The 17,205-nt window shown below is 41.2% G+C and overlaps 1 protein-coding gene across 3 annotated transcripts in view; it reads left to right on the forward strand.

Moving 5' to 3' along the window:
- The first annotated feature begins 4,211 nt into the window (after positions 1-4,211).
- The window catches only part of TEC (tec protein tyrosine kinase), a 107,410-nt gene continuing 94,416 nt past the window's right edge, over positions 4,212-17,205 (forward strand). For 2 of the 3 annotated variants that reach the window (XM_090266908.1, XM_090266909.1), the window contains exon 1: positions 4,353-4,410. The gene's annotated coding sequence lies outside the window, so the exon portion shown is untranslated. Of the gene's footprint in view, positions 4,411-17,205 lie in introns of all 3 variants that reach the window. The other variant, XM_090266910.1, reaches the window with a different exon arrangement.

Here is a 17,205-nt window from a genome sequence, read left to right on the forward strand (position 1 = left end):
TCTATTTTGAAAATTTATTTTGGTTTTAAATATGTAAACTGCTGTAAACATAAACAATGCATAACTAATTTTATATTTATATGTATTTAAGTGAATTATGGTGATGACGTCTTTCAAAGGGCTTTATGTTTTACTCAAGCTTAAGAAACACTGACATGGATGACTACATGACATAATACCCACACCAGAAGTCCTGGAGACATTTATATTTCCCTTTAGGTTCTCTTAAGAAGGACTTGCAATCCTGACACTGTAGAATATCATGCTAGTCTGACACTGACTTCTTACATATAAGACAAAAATAAATTCTTACTAAGTACTCTATTTGTTGCCTATTGCTGCTGTAACACATTGCCACAAACCTATTGGCTTAAAACACAAATGTCTCCTTACAGATATGGAGGTCAAAATTCCAAAATCAGTTTCAGTGGGCTAAAATCCAGATGTCAGGAGGGCTGCGTCCTTCTGGAGGCTCTAGAGGGGAGTCTGTTTCCTTATCCTTGCCATCTTCTAGAAGCCGCCTGCATACCTTGGATTGTGGTCTCTTTCTTCATTTTCAAGGCCAGCATTGTAGCATCTTCAAATCTCTCTCTTGCTCTCTGTCCTCTGCTTCTATCATCATATCTCCTTTTAATTTTTGATTTTGTGTTCCCAAGGGTATATATATATTTTAATCTTAGAGAGAGGAAGGAAGGGAGAAAGAGGAGTAACATTGATATGAGAAAGAAACTGATTGGTTGTCTCTCATGTGCGCCCAGACTAGAGACTGAACCCACAACCTAGGCATGTGCTCTGACCTGGAATCCAACCAGCAACCTTTCACTTTGTGGGATGACACTCAACTAACTGAGTCACACTGGACCAGGGTCCCAGGAATATACTTTTTGATTTTGTGTCTGACATAATAAAAAATTGCACTCCTGGGAACAGTTGACCAATCATTCAAAGAAAGAAAAAGCATCATTACAAAGTATGTTTATAATATCATCACTAATAATAATAAAATAACTAAATGTCCAATAACAGGGAAATGTTTAAGCAAAATATATCAATATTATCAAAGGGGGGTGGAGGGGACTGGAAGAAATTAGCCAAAGAACATACATGCATATATGCATATATGCATGGTCCCTGGACACAGACAACAATGTGGTGAAGGGAGGGGGTGGTTGAGGTGGGATGGTGGGAGACAGGGTGGGCTGGGTAGAGGAACACAAACCAGGGGAAAATGGGGGACATATGTAATACTGTCACAATAAAAAATTAATTAAAAAATAAAATTCTTTTCTTTACATTGTTAAGAAAAAATGTTTTTCTTTCCTTCTATCAGTTCAAAGAAGCAACTATTTTCAGTACGTGATGGAAAGAAAGGCAGACACATCATACTACTGCAAAGAAGTCATCTCTATGTAGGAGCAGACTCTCTGTTCAAGACTGAAAGGTATGCATTATTATCATCATTGTTGTCATCACTCACTCATTCAACGAACATTTATCATTCATCTAGGATGAGCCAGGTTCCTTTTGAGCAGGAAGAACATTACAAAAGGAAGCCAGGGATTTACAAGAAAAGAGTGTGAGAAACTCCAAATACAAATACCACCTTATTTACAAATCTTCCAGTCTGATTCTATATATCTCCTTATGCATAATGTGGAATCTACATGCAAACCAAAAAGGAGAATTTTCTTCTACCAAAGAAATAAAATTATGTCAATCTGATATTGCTCATATACAAATGTTATAGAAGCCATGGAGATATCTTATAAAAAGGGAGTCCCTATCTCTAAGAAGTCATATAATGCCTCTTTTTTCCCCTGTATCTCAATTTTATTAAAATAAAGTCAGTAATAATATTGTTTGACTCTTCTTCTTGGAGGAAAGGGAGAAATCTTTTGAATCTTTTGGATGGGTACTCAGTGTAAAAGTTTGAATTATATAGGCCCAAATTTTGTACTCTTATGAGAACTTTTCACATAAATAATAAAGATTGACTTTTTTTAGCCTACCACATCCTGAGTTCCGTTTTACACCTTTTCATCAATGTAGTTGAAATTTCCTAAGTATCTTTCTGTCTCTGTCTTTTTTTTCCTCCTGACAAGAACACTTGCCAGTGCTCTTCACTAGATGCCTTGGGATGACATACGTGTGGCAACCACCTACTTAAACTGTTTGATTAATAATGTAATGAATGCTTTCTTCAGGAAATGGTATAACACTATGGAAACAACCCCAATTATCATGGATAAAGAATTATGTTGATCTAGATGTTTTGTTTACAAATCAGCCCTCTCTGCTTTTCTTGAGAATGAAGAGAGACGATATTGACATTCTCCTCTCTTTTAATTTTAAACTTTATGAAGAATTTGTTTCCCTTTCAATCAAACTTCATAAACTTTGACAGCCTCATTTCCATTAAGTCAGAAATACGAACCACCAAAATCGTCTAGCATAGGCAAAGCGAGTTAAAAATCAGTCTTTCTAGTCACAATGATCAATTAACCCCCTTAAGACAGCTCTTTTGGGGATTAACAATTTGATGGAAGTTCTAAGGCCTCTCCTTATATGTGTATGTATATGAGCATTTTTCTTGGGTGAAAACCAACTTTATTACCATAATTACCTAACTATAACACACACACTCTCTTTCTCACACGTACACACATTTTATTTTTTCATACAATTTCATGTTTCTAGCCTCTGCTCTGTCAAGAACACTTGCCTTGTGAGAATTTATGTCAACCTGTCAACATGAGTAACTGAATGGGCTAAGAGAGGCAGTAGAGACTGAGGCTGGGAGAAGACAATTAGATCACAAAAGAGAAATTTTACTAGATTCACTTTGAGGACAGGTCTTTCAACTGAAGGCTCTCACCAGAGTTAATGAGGATTTAGAATCAGAAGGCCTTGGTCCAGATCTGTATCCTCTTTCCACTCCACCCCCTACCTGTCCTTTCCTAATTGTATGACTTTAGGCAAGTCCTTAAACCTCCGTGACCCTTAGAATATTTTTCCTGTAAAATGGAAGCTTGTTGGATTTCTTCGCTGGATTATTGTATGATTAAAGGAGAGATAACATAGAAAAGCATATTTTAAAGTCCCAAACAAGCATGAGGTATGATAAGTTTTAATGCACTTGCCAGTCCCTTCTTCATCTTCAAGCTGACTGCTAACTCTGTCATTCAGCTCTCAGCTCCACTGTCACCTCCTCCTCGGAGCCTCCAGACCACCAGGTCTGAAGTAGCCCCCACCTCATCACTCTCCATTCCATCACCCTGCTTTATTCTAGCCCAAACACTTATTGCATATGCAATTGTTTCATTTTTACTTGGTTATTGATTACCGCTGGTCTTTCTTCCCACACTAACATGAAACTCCGCAAGGGCAGAGCCCTGTCTTCTATTCCCTAAGCCTGAAACATGGTTACAGTTCATGGGACACGGTGGACATTCAAATTTTGGAGTCAGGATAGCAGCGGTTTAGGGCACAGGCTCCAGGAGAGAACTACCTGGACTTGAAACCCAGCTTTTAAAGTTACTAGTTGGGTGACATTAGGCTGGTTAACTTCTCTATGCCTCAGTTTCACCACCCATGAAACTGAGGGATTCTGATAACATATACTCTATAGACATGTTAATATATGTGCCTGGAACTATGCTTGGCACATTATGGTCTTACACAGGGTGGGACAAACGTAGGTTTACACTTGTGAGTAAGCAGAAGCAGTTTATTCTTGTATTATTGTTTATTAATTATTGTATTATTTTCCATACAAACAATTGTGAACCTACTTTTGCCCACCTTGTATAAATTGTTTTTCTTCTTTTACTCTTCAATGAGTGAATGGAGTGTGAATATTAATCCTTTAGTATTAGTACATGTGATCCTTTAAGTATCAGATTTGCTCAGGTTTGACAGTGAAACTCCGTTGCTTCGCTCCACTGCATGGTGGCACCTGCCCGCTCCCCACCTCCTCCCCCCCAGCGGAAGAGGAGTTGCGGTCTCTAATTCCGACAGTCCCCTGTCACCCACAGGTGGCACTGCTCAGGCTTCTTTCAGTCCAGGACGTCCGAGCCCTCGCGCAGAGGTTCTCCCGAGGTAGGATGCTCTGGCCTAGGTAGGGCCAGCGTTGTGCCAGGGAACAAAGGGACCCTCCCTGGTCTTCCTTCGAAACTTCGCCGGGGCTCCCGGAGCTGGGACGCTGCTCCGACCCACTCAGGCCTCCGGTCTCAAACCCTTGGCAAGGCAGAGAACCGGTCTCTGCCGGCTAGTAAGAGGGGGCGGAGCGATAGGACAGGGCGAGGCAGGGTGATCGGGGGCGGGGCTGGCGAACTGCAAGCTCGGGACTCTGCGGCACTGGCCGGACTTCACACTCTCCCGGGCTCCGCGCAGCCGGCGCGCTCCAGCCAGGTAAGGGTGCAGTGGCCCGCACAGGGGACTGCGGTACTTCGGGTGCTTTGGCTGGGAAGGATCGGGACAGGGATGGGCGAGATGGAGGTGGCTTCAAGTTCAGAGACTGATCAGGAACTAACTCGTGGAACGAGGAAGGATTTTCTGTCCTCTGCCTTATGGTGAGCGCGAGCGCGCCATTCCGGTGAGGGACCCTGTCCTCTTTGGTCCGGGAGGAAGAGACAGGTGCGAGTACCAGCGCGGTCAGGGCGGCCGCCGCCTCTACACCTCCGGAGCTCCAGCGCTGGCTTCTCTGAGGAGCACCCTCCTCTTTCCCCTTAGATCCCGGGGCCGAGGCCACTCCGAGCAAGTTCAGCGTTGGGTTCACTTCCCAGCTGCGGGGCAGGGTAGAGTTCTGCTCTCTGCTTGGGTCCCAGCGCAGGCTTGATCGAAAGTTGGCAGAATCCATGGAGACATTACACAGCTGCACGTGTCTGAGTGCTTCACCCCAACAACCCCTCCCCCCCCTTTTTTAAATTTGGGAAATTGCGTTTGAATCTTAAAAACAGGGTTTCGGTGAATACTAGGCCCTTGACCCAGGAATGTGCACTTTCAGATCCTAAAATTCAGGTTTGAAAACACTCATCTATGGTCATTCGTCGGAAACTGGCATAGTTGATTAGACGGGTTGATTTCAATGTGATCTTGGAGCAACAGTGTGGTTGGTGGCTAAGTGGGTTTGAAGGTTAAACACAATAGTTAAGTGTTTTGAGGATATACCCTGTATTTTTCCAATGAGTGCCCATTTTTCCTCTTAGGAAATTCTGAGAATTTCCCCTTCCAGATGATTCTCCCTTAAAGAGCTGGGGAGGAAAAAACAACCCTGACAAATAAGTGGGCTTCCCAAATAAGTTCAGGATAAACGGATTAATTCATGACACCGGTAGTTCCTTAGTTGGTAAGAATCATGTCTAGTGTGTAATATGGAATGTTATGATTTGTATGGAGAAAAGAAAAGTGTGTGTAATTTTCTCATTATGTATTTGAAAGTATTTTTTAGTTTAGTTATATTTTCAGTGTCTAGGGAAAACATATACATTTCCTATACTCCAGTTAATCTGCTCAGTATATCATGACTCTTGCCAGCTCATGATGTGTTCTGCAGTGTGTTTATGTCAATGATCTTGATTCCTCTCACAAGGATGTATGCATTTTGGCTTGTGGAACTGTATAGTGCAAGTGTTTTAAACACATGGAAATCAGTGTTGTGCTTTAGTTGGCAATACCTTTGCCCTATATAGGTCCTTGAACTAAAATTTTCACATCTTGCCAAATAGGAAAGAATATAGAATATTAATGTATGTTCTAGCCTGATGTTCACCTACTTATTCTGTATCAAGTTCAAGACAGTCATCGTGTTTTCTCAACTGCTACTCACCAACAGGGGCCATGTTTTATCAAATCATAGTAAAGATCAGAAAATGGCAACTTAACACTCCCTGAAGTTGGGCCTTGAAAGGGTGGTTGGAGGGACTGTGGGCAGTGTCTGGCCACTTTTATGCTTGGGAAGGAATTGGTGTTCTCCCTGCCTTCCTCTGGTATGCAGAATGCTGAGAGCCTGGGCCTTGGGTCTCCAAGCACATCTCTGCCTACAGGTTCCCCCAGGTTAACGGAGTTGGTGCTTCCCCTCCCTGTCCCAGCTATTCTAACTCCTTGATTTCCATGCCATGCCCCTCATCGACTGCCGCTCCTAGGGAGAATCACCTTTTTGAACAGGGCAGGGAGACTTAGTCCACATGGTTGACAGGAGTGTTGACCCTTAAGCCTGGTGCTAGTTTCCATGTGAATTCTCCGTAAATATCTGTTGACAACAGTCACTTGTTTCAGAGCTCTTACTGTACTCGTCTCTCATCCAGGCTACACAAGAGAAGTGGAGTAACTGAAGTTGTATCCAGATCAGCTACTTCGAGAGCTACCTGTCTTGGTTGGATTAGGGTCATAAATTGGGCTATTTAAATCTGTTAGGAAAAAATGAAATTGGACCATGGTCCTGGCAATTGTAAAATTACCCTGTACCATGCGATTGTGCCGTAAGAATAGCTTTGGTGGCAAGAATCCCACAGGAGAGGGGCTTAGTCTTCCCCTCCATCTCCAAACTTGCCTCCATCTGGCCTTGACTTACTGTCTCTGCCCTAGCTCAACCAGTCCTTCCTTAGATTGGATTATAGCTATTAACTTTCCCACCACATTGGACTGCTCAGAACTCAGAGCTCAGATGACCACAGCTACTGTGGTCTAGAAGACTACATTTTCATTTGTTTAGGGAAAAGTGTAGCATGGTTCAGCCATGGTACCACGCTGCCATTTTCCCTGCCTTTACCAATAATAAACATTTTCTCACCAGTCTGGGCATATTCTCTCACTGAGCACAGTTTGGACCTCAGTTTCCTTCTTTTACCATTCTAAACATCCAATATCAATGAATCACATTTGTCATGGGAAAGCCTCTCTTTAGACTTAGTTTAGATAGTATGTAGCTTACTGGTCATAGTTACTATTTCTCAAATTCACTTGTCTAGGAAGACTCATTCTGTCACCTTGGCCTCTGACTCTCTTACCTCTCAGTGAAGCCCAGCTTCTGTAAGTCTAATATTTTAATCTTAAAGGTGAGCGTGGTATCATTGGTGACCTTGTGACCTCAGTGGAAGTTAGCTTGTTTCCTTCTTGATGCCAGTTTATCACATAATTGCCTTACCAGCAGTACCATCCTCTCTTCCTGTTTCAGAGCTCATGCCCTTCTTGGAATGTGCGCCAAGTTCCTGTTTCTGGCTGGGCTGGGCAGAGATGGTTGACCTTACCCTGCTTCTCATGGATCATCACAACTTTCCCAGCCCTGTTTTGCCAGTTGAGTCATTCCTCAGGCTTCCTTGAGGCACCGTGACCTTTCAGCATTCTATCTTAGTAGCTTGATAACATCAACATGACTTTATGCATACAGACAGAGGAATGATGACGAGTCAGCATCCATTGAAGTAGGAAGAGTATTGTTCTGCTCTACTTCCATGATGGTGGCTATGCATTGGGAATACAGAAAACCCAATGCTGGCAATTGTTGCAGTGCAGTAGGTGCATAGTGACTTGCTCTCTGGGGGGGTGACAGTGAAGGATCAGATGGTTAGAAGACATGTACTCAGCTAGAGCCCACTAGGTACCATTATGAACAAAAGCTTGGCCAACAGCAATACCTGCAGTGCCCCTCTTTCTTCTGTGCTTCCACAGGCATCCTTCCTTTTCTATATAAAACCTTTGAAGCCATTGAAACCTCTCTTTCCATGCGGCATAGTTTTGCTCTCATGTGCTGAGTGCTTCAGCTAAGTTCTTTTTTGTCTTCTCGGCTGGATCACAAACTCTCTTAGGGAAGAGCACAGTGCTTGATAAATACTTAATGCACTGAATGAATCTTCCAGATAATTCAGATAATTGTGGACACTTGGCAGTGAAGGAAAAAAAGATATTTGGTCATAAGTATTCAAGTTGTACCTAATAGCCTAAATTCTTTAAATTTTGATTAGATTTTCACTTCCCTTTGGCTGTATAGACTGAAGCATAGGGTATTCAATTTAAATTTTCTCAAATAAGTTGTTTCTTATTACTTAGAAATATTCTTCATTGAAAACATTCTTGAAAGAACAACATATACTATTATTATTATATTTTCCATCCATATAGTTCTTAGCATAGTGTTGTGATTATCTTGGTTTTTATGGCTAAGAAGAGTGGCTTTTGGAGGACAGAGGGAAGTTTATGCTGATTACTTTGTCCACCCTGGTGAGTTTAATGTTTTTAAAGGAGGAAGTCCTCTTTGGATTTCATTAATATATACATATTTCCTTTTGGAACTATATGTCATTTATTTTTCAGTTTAAAAGCATATATATGCTTAGTTGCATTATATCAAAGTGACAGACTTTAAATTATCATATACTATAAGAGATACTTATCATGCGGAATCCCTGTCATATACTGTTACTTCCTTTATCTTTAAATTTTGTGATGGTCTAGCCTGATTTAATAGGGAAAAATTTAACTTCTCTTTACCTTTAGTAGAGGTCCAGCAATGTCTTTCTGTTAACTACTTCCTTAGAAATTCTCATGTACTGTACTTATGTATCCCCCCAATATTACATTTCACCCACCTCTGTGGGATCTTCACATAATCACCAGAAAAATAAAACTGTGGCTTTTTTTTCCTACGAGGAGTGATTTCAGAGTTTATTTTCCTACAAATACAATATAAGCATGCAATAAAGGTACTTTTTACCACTGGGATTATTTGTTTCATAGAAAGCAGTTGGCTTTCTTTCTTATTCTCTTGCTTTGAGTGATAAAAATACTTGATTCTTTAACCATGCAGAGAAACAAGTACAATGTAACTGAGTTATGAATGCAGTTAAATATGTGAATTTAGGTATGAATGCTTTTCAAATTTTTAAAGGATTACCAGCTGGTTAAATTGTCACCTATTCAAACCAGTTCCAGAAGCATTGCAGTAAAGAATCCTTATTCATAGGTTGTAGCTGAAAAAAACTATTTGGGGCTCAGAGACTGGTGACCCACCATTCTGTCTTTCCCAGACTGAAGCTAGATCTCTGGATGCCACTGAGATTCTCCAGTTCTCAGTGAGCTTTTTGGACTCTTCCTGCCATCATTTAAAAATATGTCATTTTATATGTTTACTGTTAAAAATGTAAGCAATATGGAAGCTTACATAGAAGAAATTTAATGACTTCAACATCATTCCGGAGAGAATCTTAGTGAACCTCCTCTCAGTCATCTCTGTCACCATTGGAATTTCCAAAAATCTTTAGCCACTTTTGAGAAAATAATTAACATAATGAGCATTGTGTACAACTGTTTATGTAACTCAAATTCTATTTTATATATATATATGTATATATATGCCATTATTTTATGAGATTATAATGAGTCCAGGCATAATGTTCTTTGGGTAACATTATTTCATATAGGCTTTTTCTTGCAGGAATGATGATCATCTGTAATAGCTAGGTGGTAGTCTGTTGCGTTAATATGCTGTGGTGTTTTGAACCACTTCCTGAATGTTGGATATTCGGGGTTGTTCCCCTCATACTTTTATTTTTAGTAAGTAGTGTTACTACACGTTTTTCTCTTTGGAGGATTATCTCCTTGAGGTCTATTTCAAAATAGCATGCTGGGATTAAGGATTTCTAGCTTCTGTTAATTTTTGTCACAAGGACACAAAATAATAATTTGAAAAAGCTCATTAGTTGCAAAGTTATGTGTTTTTATTATGCTCTCTTTTGACCTGTTAGATCAACAGTATCCCTTGTGTGAAGACACAACGTTTAGCTGGAGCTACGGAGGCCGTGTTCCGTACCTAGTTGTTAATAGGTCAGATAATGAAGCCAGGGGCACAGGTCCATTTGCAGAGGCTGCATTCTTGTTGATAATGTCTAGAGCCTCATTTCATTTTGTTAAATGTCTGGTAGGAAAAGTGTCCAGGGATTAGTAATGAAAGGTGGAGAGGTTGTTATGTTATCTGTGAAACTATATTTCACCTCAGTACTTTGTCTAGGGTTCACGAACCTTTCTGGAAGTGGGATGAGGGCATTATAGGGCCATAGGAAACTCCAGCCCTCCCACCCATTTTCCCATTCCGACTGCAGGAGGAAGTGGGAGGGGCAGGGCAACCAGCCATAGTAAGGAATTTTGCATTCATGCGCAGTAATTTCTTGATAAAGAACCAGAGCAGAGTGAATTCCTATTCAGATTTCCCCCCTGACATCTTTCTGTCTATGTCTGGAGTCTGGGCTAGATTTCTAAGTCAGCTATTAACTGGTATTCCCATGCCTCAGGTTTTCCATCTGTTAAACAAAGTGTAATGACATGTAATTAACAGTTCAGTTCAGAAAGATTCATGGCCTAATGCTTATAAAGGACTTTGAGCTTTCCTCAGAGTGTTTTATACACATCATGAATAATGAGATGGCTTGCTCTGTTTGGCAAAGGGCTTCTGTATTATGCACATTTTATAGATGAGAAAAGTGAGCCTCATGGATGTTAATGGCTTGCTGAGAATTAGAGGGTAAATTTAAGGTAGTATCTATGGAATTTGTCCCGGGCTTTGTGGAACACGTGGAATCAAAAATAAATTCTGCCTGAGTGTGTATATGTTGGGAAAATGGCTTTAACAGTTTTTAAGCAAATATAGCCTTTTTGGGTGAAGGCTACTTCTTTGTAAGGAGGAATCATGTTTGAGAAATTTACTGAAGTTTTTAAAGATCATTAAGTAAATATGGAGGCTAGGGATAAACCCATTTTCAAAATGTTTTTGAAAAGACTCTCCACAAAGGCTGTTAAATAAATTGTCAGTGGAAGGTTGGGAGAAATGTTTTCACAAATCAGGTATGGGGAGGGGGCAAAGACAGAACAGAGATTAGGCATAGGTGGACCTTTTTCAGGATATAAGTGTTAGTAAACTAGTCTAATTATTATTTAAAAAAATAAACAATGTGAAAGAGGGAACACACAGTGTAAACTCCAAGTTTACAGTCTATATGAACTGACTGGGACACTAAAAAGTCAAACTGCTGGTCTCAAGTCCATGCAAAATGACAGGGAAGTGGTAAAGAAGGCATTTAGGAAATATGAATCCATCTGTACATGCAGATGGGCATCCAGTTTTTTACTCGGGAAAGAGGTTCAGATATTATTGTAAACTCTTAACTGAAGATGTTCACTAAGTGTATGACTTAGACCAACAAAAAGCTGGTAATTCAGAAATGCCATCTTACCCCATTTTTATGATATTTCAGTGTCTAAAATAGCTTCATTGATGTACTTACAAGACATAATGGACATAGAGAAAAGCAACTGTACTTATCAGTGGCACAGAGGATTGAGTAAAATACCCTCATGCAACTCTTCAGTCTAGACGGATAACTGCTGAGAGACATATAGACAGGGTGTGTCCTCTTATACCAGAGCCAACAGGGAGACCATTTATTTGCACCATCCTTATTCCCCCAAAATGCTCCACTCCCCTCAATAGTTAATGTCTATGGAATACAGAAGATGTGCCAGGCTCCGTGGAAGAGCCTGAAGCACAGGGAGATTTGGGGAGATTTGGTTAAGTATTGGTGCCAGAGTCCAGGATGACACAGTTGGACTCCAGAGGGTCCTCTTAGAGCTCTACTGAGCCATATGCAGTGAGCTACGCTCCTCTTCTTTCCCTCTTTTAATTATCCCTCCTAGTAAACAGAGTTGGACAACTTAGAAGAAAATGTGAAAGTCTGCTTCAAAGAAAACAAAAGCAACCATTCCCCTGGGTATCACTCCAAGCCCCTTAACCCTCTTGATCTAAGATGTCTTCAGAGCAGCACTTCAAATAAAAATATTCTGTGAGTCAGATATATAATTTATACATTTCTAATAGCCATGTTGAAAAGGCAAAGTGCAACAGGTGGAATTAGCTTTAATAGTGTGTTTTTTTGTAATCCGATATATAAAAATACTATAATTTCATGTAATCAAATTACTAACGAGATATCAGAAGCCACTCAAGATATGAACAATACAACACAGTGCAATGCAGTATAATAGCACATGCAGGGCAGTGGATAAAATGAAATGTAGTCCTATCAAACAATAAACTTGTGGTTAATGGAAAAATATTTTATATTGTTTCATTTTTACATTTTAAATGAAAATGAATTAAAATAAAGTAAAATAAAAATAGTTTCTCTGTTGCACCAGCCACATTTCAGGTGCTCAGTAGCTATTGCGGTCAGTGGCTACCACAGTGAACAGTGCAACTCTACAGCAAAGGTTGTTCTCTCGGTGCACTCCCTCTCTCGAGCTCGCTCACGCCTTTTCTCCTCTCCTCCCCCCAGGTGTGGACCCTCTGCTTTCCTTCTCTTAAGCTCCAAGGCTCTGGACCTTGTTTCCTGAGCCCACACAGCCCAGCTGACTCACCTCTTTCTACCTCTGGGACTTTCTAAATAAACTTTCTCATGTAATTTGAAAAAAAAAAAGTTATTCTCTTTTTCCAAAAGCCCACGAACTCCCAGATACTCCATCACCACCCCTAACTTCTCTTAACCCTCATCTCAGTTTTTCTGCCTGTGCCCAGGGCTACCATGTATGTACAGTTGTGTGCTGCAGAACTCTGGGATGTCATTCACATCATTCATCTAGTAACTGTTTTTTTCTTTTTTTTTTTTTATTGGACAGTTTTTTTGAGATGGAAGTAAATCATTTAAAGAAAGAGATACTTTTTCCTAATTCATGCAATGGCATTGTTTTGGGGGGTGGTGGTGATTGTAGCCCTTGTGTTCCTAGCATTTTAACAACTGGGCCTATGTGTTGTTCTCTTACACACTCAGCACTTCCTGGTGCCCACAGCCTATGCTTGAAAGTAATGAAGCAACTTCAGTCAACCTCTCCCCCCCCTACCCCCCACTGCCCAGTAATGTCACAAAGCTGTACTCACTCTTCATGGTAGTTTACCTTGGAGCCATATGTCTTATTCATAATTGTATCCTTGGTTCCTGCCATGCAATAGGTACTTACCGCATTTATTGATTTGAATTTATTTCTCAGTGTTCACTCAGGCCTCTGTATTGTGTTCTCAGTTGTCAGTTGCTCTTAATGAAACTTGACCCAGGGCTGATTTATCCAAATGTTGACATGACTCTCTGTTGCTGTCGCCCTTCATGTGGTACCCTTGTTCTGCATAAAAGTAATTGTCATTATTGTTATTTTTACTAATAATAGCTACCATTTATTTTGGGTCAAGCATTACACCTAGCAATTTATGTGCATTATTTCATTTAATCTTTCCAGACACCTCTAGGAAGTAGGTACTATATTATCCCCATTTTATAAGGAGGAAACCGAGGCACTAAGCAATTAAGTAATTCACCTGAGGTCACACAGCTAGTGTCAAGTTGGAATTTAAAACCAGTTCTGTCTGACTTCAAAGCCCCTCTGTACTTTAAATAGCAGGACTATGCTTCTCTTTTGGTATCTGGAACCAGACTGACAAGTGACCACACTGTAGGGGACTTATTATTTGCCCAGACTCCTTCCTTGGGGGGACTTCTCCATCCCAGTTCCAGTGGTTTGGGTGGGGCACACGATAACCCCCGGGTGGTCACGTGACTCAGCATCGGCCAATCTGGGAAGTGCTTCCACCTGCTCAAGTGACTGGATCTGAGGTAGCACCTGACCCAGGCTCTTTTTCTGCTGTAGTTTAGGAAAGGAGGCATTTTTGGCCTCTGGGATTTTTTTTTTGCTGCTAGAGTGATGTAACCTGGAGCTCCCGGTGACCGTCTTTCACAGCTACATGCAGGAAGCTGTTTGAAGTAGGAGAGGATGAACGCGGCCAGCACGCAGTGAGAAGTAGCAATGAGTGGTGGTGAGAGCCCAGACAGCATCATCCCCACCCCAGGATTCAGATGTGCCTGAAGCATTCCAGGACTTCGCTGTTACATGAGCCAGTACGGTCCTTTTGTTGTGTGGTTCAGTCTAGTGACAGTGTTGGCAACGGAAAGAGCCTGCCTAATATACGGACTTTTCAGAAGGTGGCTATTTCTGTGTTGGAGTGCACATGGCCTTTCTCCATCTACTTTTGGTTGAGCCCACTCCTTCTTGGGCCTTGGTGCCAGCTGTTCCCCGCACTGTGCGCGAAGGCCTTGGATCCCCGTAGACTGTTCATGTTTGACTTGCTTCCCCTCTTTTAGGTCTGTGAGCCCTGCCCTAGTGAAAGGAGATACCACACCCAGCCCCTCCTCACCACTCCTCCACCCTTACTGAGTGGCACAGCCCACACACAAGGATGAGAATTATGCATGAGCATTAGAGAAATCTATTCTTCACAGAAATCAGAAAAATTACTCATCAACCTGCTTTTGAATGCTGATCAAAAACTGTTGAACACTTAACTCATCTGACCTCTGACACCATCTGGGATGTCAGCCAGCTCTGGCCAAGGCTTTGCCTCTAATCCCTTGTTTCTTAGCTTCCAGCCTTTCTGATCAGCTGTTGTCTTATGTTTCTCAACTCCCCTGTGATTCTGAACTTCCATGCTTCTATTGGCTTCTCTCCAAATCTTTCCGGGGGGCCTCTGAGGGCGTTGTTCCATTGTGAATCAACACTCCCCCACCCCCCAGCCTCAGAACACTCCCTTTTCTGCAGCTGTTTGCTGTGCCCTTCCCCCTGCTTCTCTGTGCTGTCTGCAAGTAATGCAAAACCCTTTCTTCTTAAGAGTTCAAACCATTCAGGCAAACCCCCCCTGGTCTCTCCTTTTCCCACCAACTTCTCAGTCATTGTCCCTGATAGACTTACCTGGCTCCTGGTCTTCTCTCCCAACTCTGCAATTTCTGCGTCCATATGACTAACTTGGTATGCTGAGATAAGTTGTGCAATTGCCTGGGGGTAAAGGGAGTAGATTTGTGGTAGGAGTGGAAAATAAGGGATACTTCTTAAAAGAGATGACCTGTGATCAGGACCTTAAAAAATGAATACGATTTTAACAGGTACTCTTCCAGTCGAGAGAACAACTGAAGCAAAGGCATGGAGATATGAAAATGGTCACGTGTTTACTTGCTTGAAATAGTGGTAGGAAGGGAAGAGGGAATCCAGAAGGGATATGACATGATTATCTTTACTTAACTCAAGGAATGATCCTAAGGAGGGTTCAATATGGAGAATACAAAAGGAGAAACAGACTAAAAGGATAAAAGGAAGAAGTACTTTGAAAAGTTTTCAGAGGTGGGATGATATTGTAAACAAGATTGAAACTTTGGTTGATTGTAAAGGAAGAAAGGGGGTAATTAAAGCAGTTTAAGAAAGTTAATAATAAGACTACAGATGTAGAGAGAATAGGAGGCAGAAGAAGAAGTGTGAAGATTTGCAGAGCAGACTGGTTATGAGAGGGCAGGGAGCAGAGTGGAGAATCAGGCAAGACACCTGCTACTTAGGAGATAGGAGAGATTGAGGCTCTGCCTGCTGATGGGAGATTTGAAGGTGTAGAATGCTGGGAGAAAAACAGCTGCATACTAGATATGAATCAAATTGGTTGGCCTTTTAATTACATTTTGCATAAAAAGTAAAATAACTTTTTGGTAAAAATGACTTAAATTATGTAAGCTTAAGATATTTTCAAACTATTCTATAGAATACTACAACTCCAGGAGATGTCAGTAAGGTCCAGGGAAGTAGAAAGAGCTCTATGATCAAATAAAGTTGGGAAATGATACATTGTATATGATTCACAGTCTATTCATATATTAAAGGCTCAGAAATGCGCAAGAAACCAGTTTGACATTGCTTAACCCAGCTTTTTCTGAATATATTTCATTCAGCAAGCATGTGGTAAGCACATCCCATGATAGTATGTTTTTGGCACTGTGCTGGCCACTGGTCCTACAGTAGAGGATAAAACCAGCCAATGTCCTTGTCTTTATGAGATTATAGTTTGGTATCATCTGATAGGTTCCCAGAAACACAGTGTGGGAAACCTTGAGTTAAGGTGTTTAGATATTCCTGTTTTTGCTCTGGAATGGAATGGAGCGATTGTCTGCCAGCCTATCTCTGTGTCTCTGTCTCCATGTCTCCATATTACACCAATACCTTCACCTCTTTGAAGAATGCATCCTGCATCTCCTGCCTTGGCACAGACACATGATGACTAGGTGACTTCTGGGTCTGGGAAGTTGGTGACTTGCCCAAGGTCACCTAGCTAGTTAGGGGCAGAACCAGAGCCAGAACCCCAGCTCATTTGGTTCTAGGTCCTATGCACATTCCATTTTGGTGAGAAGGGACAATTTGAAATGCCTGAATATTAAAAAAAAGTATTTGGTAGAGTCAACAGCTTGAGTAAGATGCTATAAATTATGCCAATGTAATCAATATTAGCAGGGTTGACTTAGGTATCACTACCATCACTGTCATTGTCATCATTAATGTTGAGTGATTACTATGATACATGCTACGATCTTTACATATATTTTCTTATTTAATTTTCACAACAACCCTATGAAGAAGTAATTATTACCCCATCTTCAAGAAGAGGAGGCAAGCCCAGATATGTGAGTAGTATGTCTGTGTTTACATAGCTAGGAAGGAGCAGAGCAGAGCTTCCATTCTAGGCTGATTTCAGGGTCCAAGCTCTTCATTTTATAATTGAAATATTTACTCTGCTTCTAGACTTCCCTCTCAGAACTAGTCTGTCTTTTTTCCCTTACCATTTCAACTTGCCTAAGTCCTTCTTTTTTGTGAAAACCTGATCTCAGAAAGGATCTGATCATTCATTTATTCCAGGGGTCCCCAACCCTTGGGCTAAGGACCAGTACTGGCCTGTGGCCTGTGTGGAACTGGGCTGCACAGCAGGAGGTGAGCATCCAGCCAGTGAGCAAAGCTCCACCTGCATTACCTCCTGAGCTCCACCTACTGTCTCCCACACCCCATCCATGGAAAAATTGTCTTCCACAAAACTGGTCCTTGGTGCCAACAAGGCTGGGGACTGCTCACTTATTCTATGTCAGCTATCATTCATCAAATAGTTAATGAGTACCTGCTATGGGAAGAAATTGTTTTAGGCGCTGAAGATCCAGGGGTGAATACACAGATGAGGTTCCTGCTTGTGTGGAACTTATAATCAGTGGAGAGAGCATGTAATAGAAAAAAATCAAGAAAAATATCATTATTGATAAATATCATGCAAAGAATTAAAATAGAAATCTGACAGTGAATGGTTGTCTACTTTATTTGTTT

Source organism: Furipterus horrens, unplaced genomic scaffold, assembly GCF_987537825.1.
Source record: "Furipterus horrens unplaced genomic scaffold, mFurHor1.1.pri manual_scaffold_2, whole genome shotgun sequence".
Taxonomy (NCBI): Eukaryota; Metazoa; Chordata; class Mammalia; order Chiroptera; family Furipteridae; genus Furipterus; species Furipterus horrens.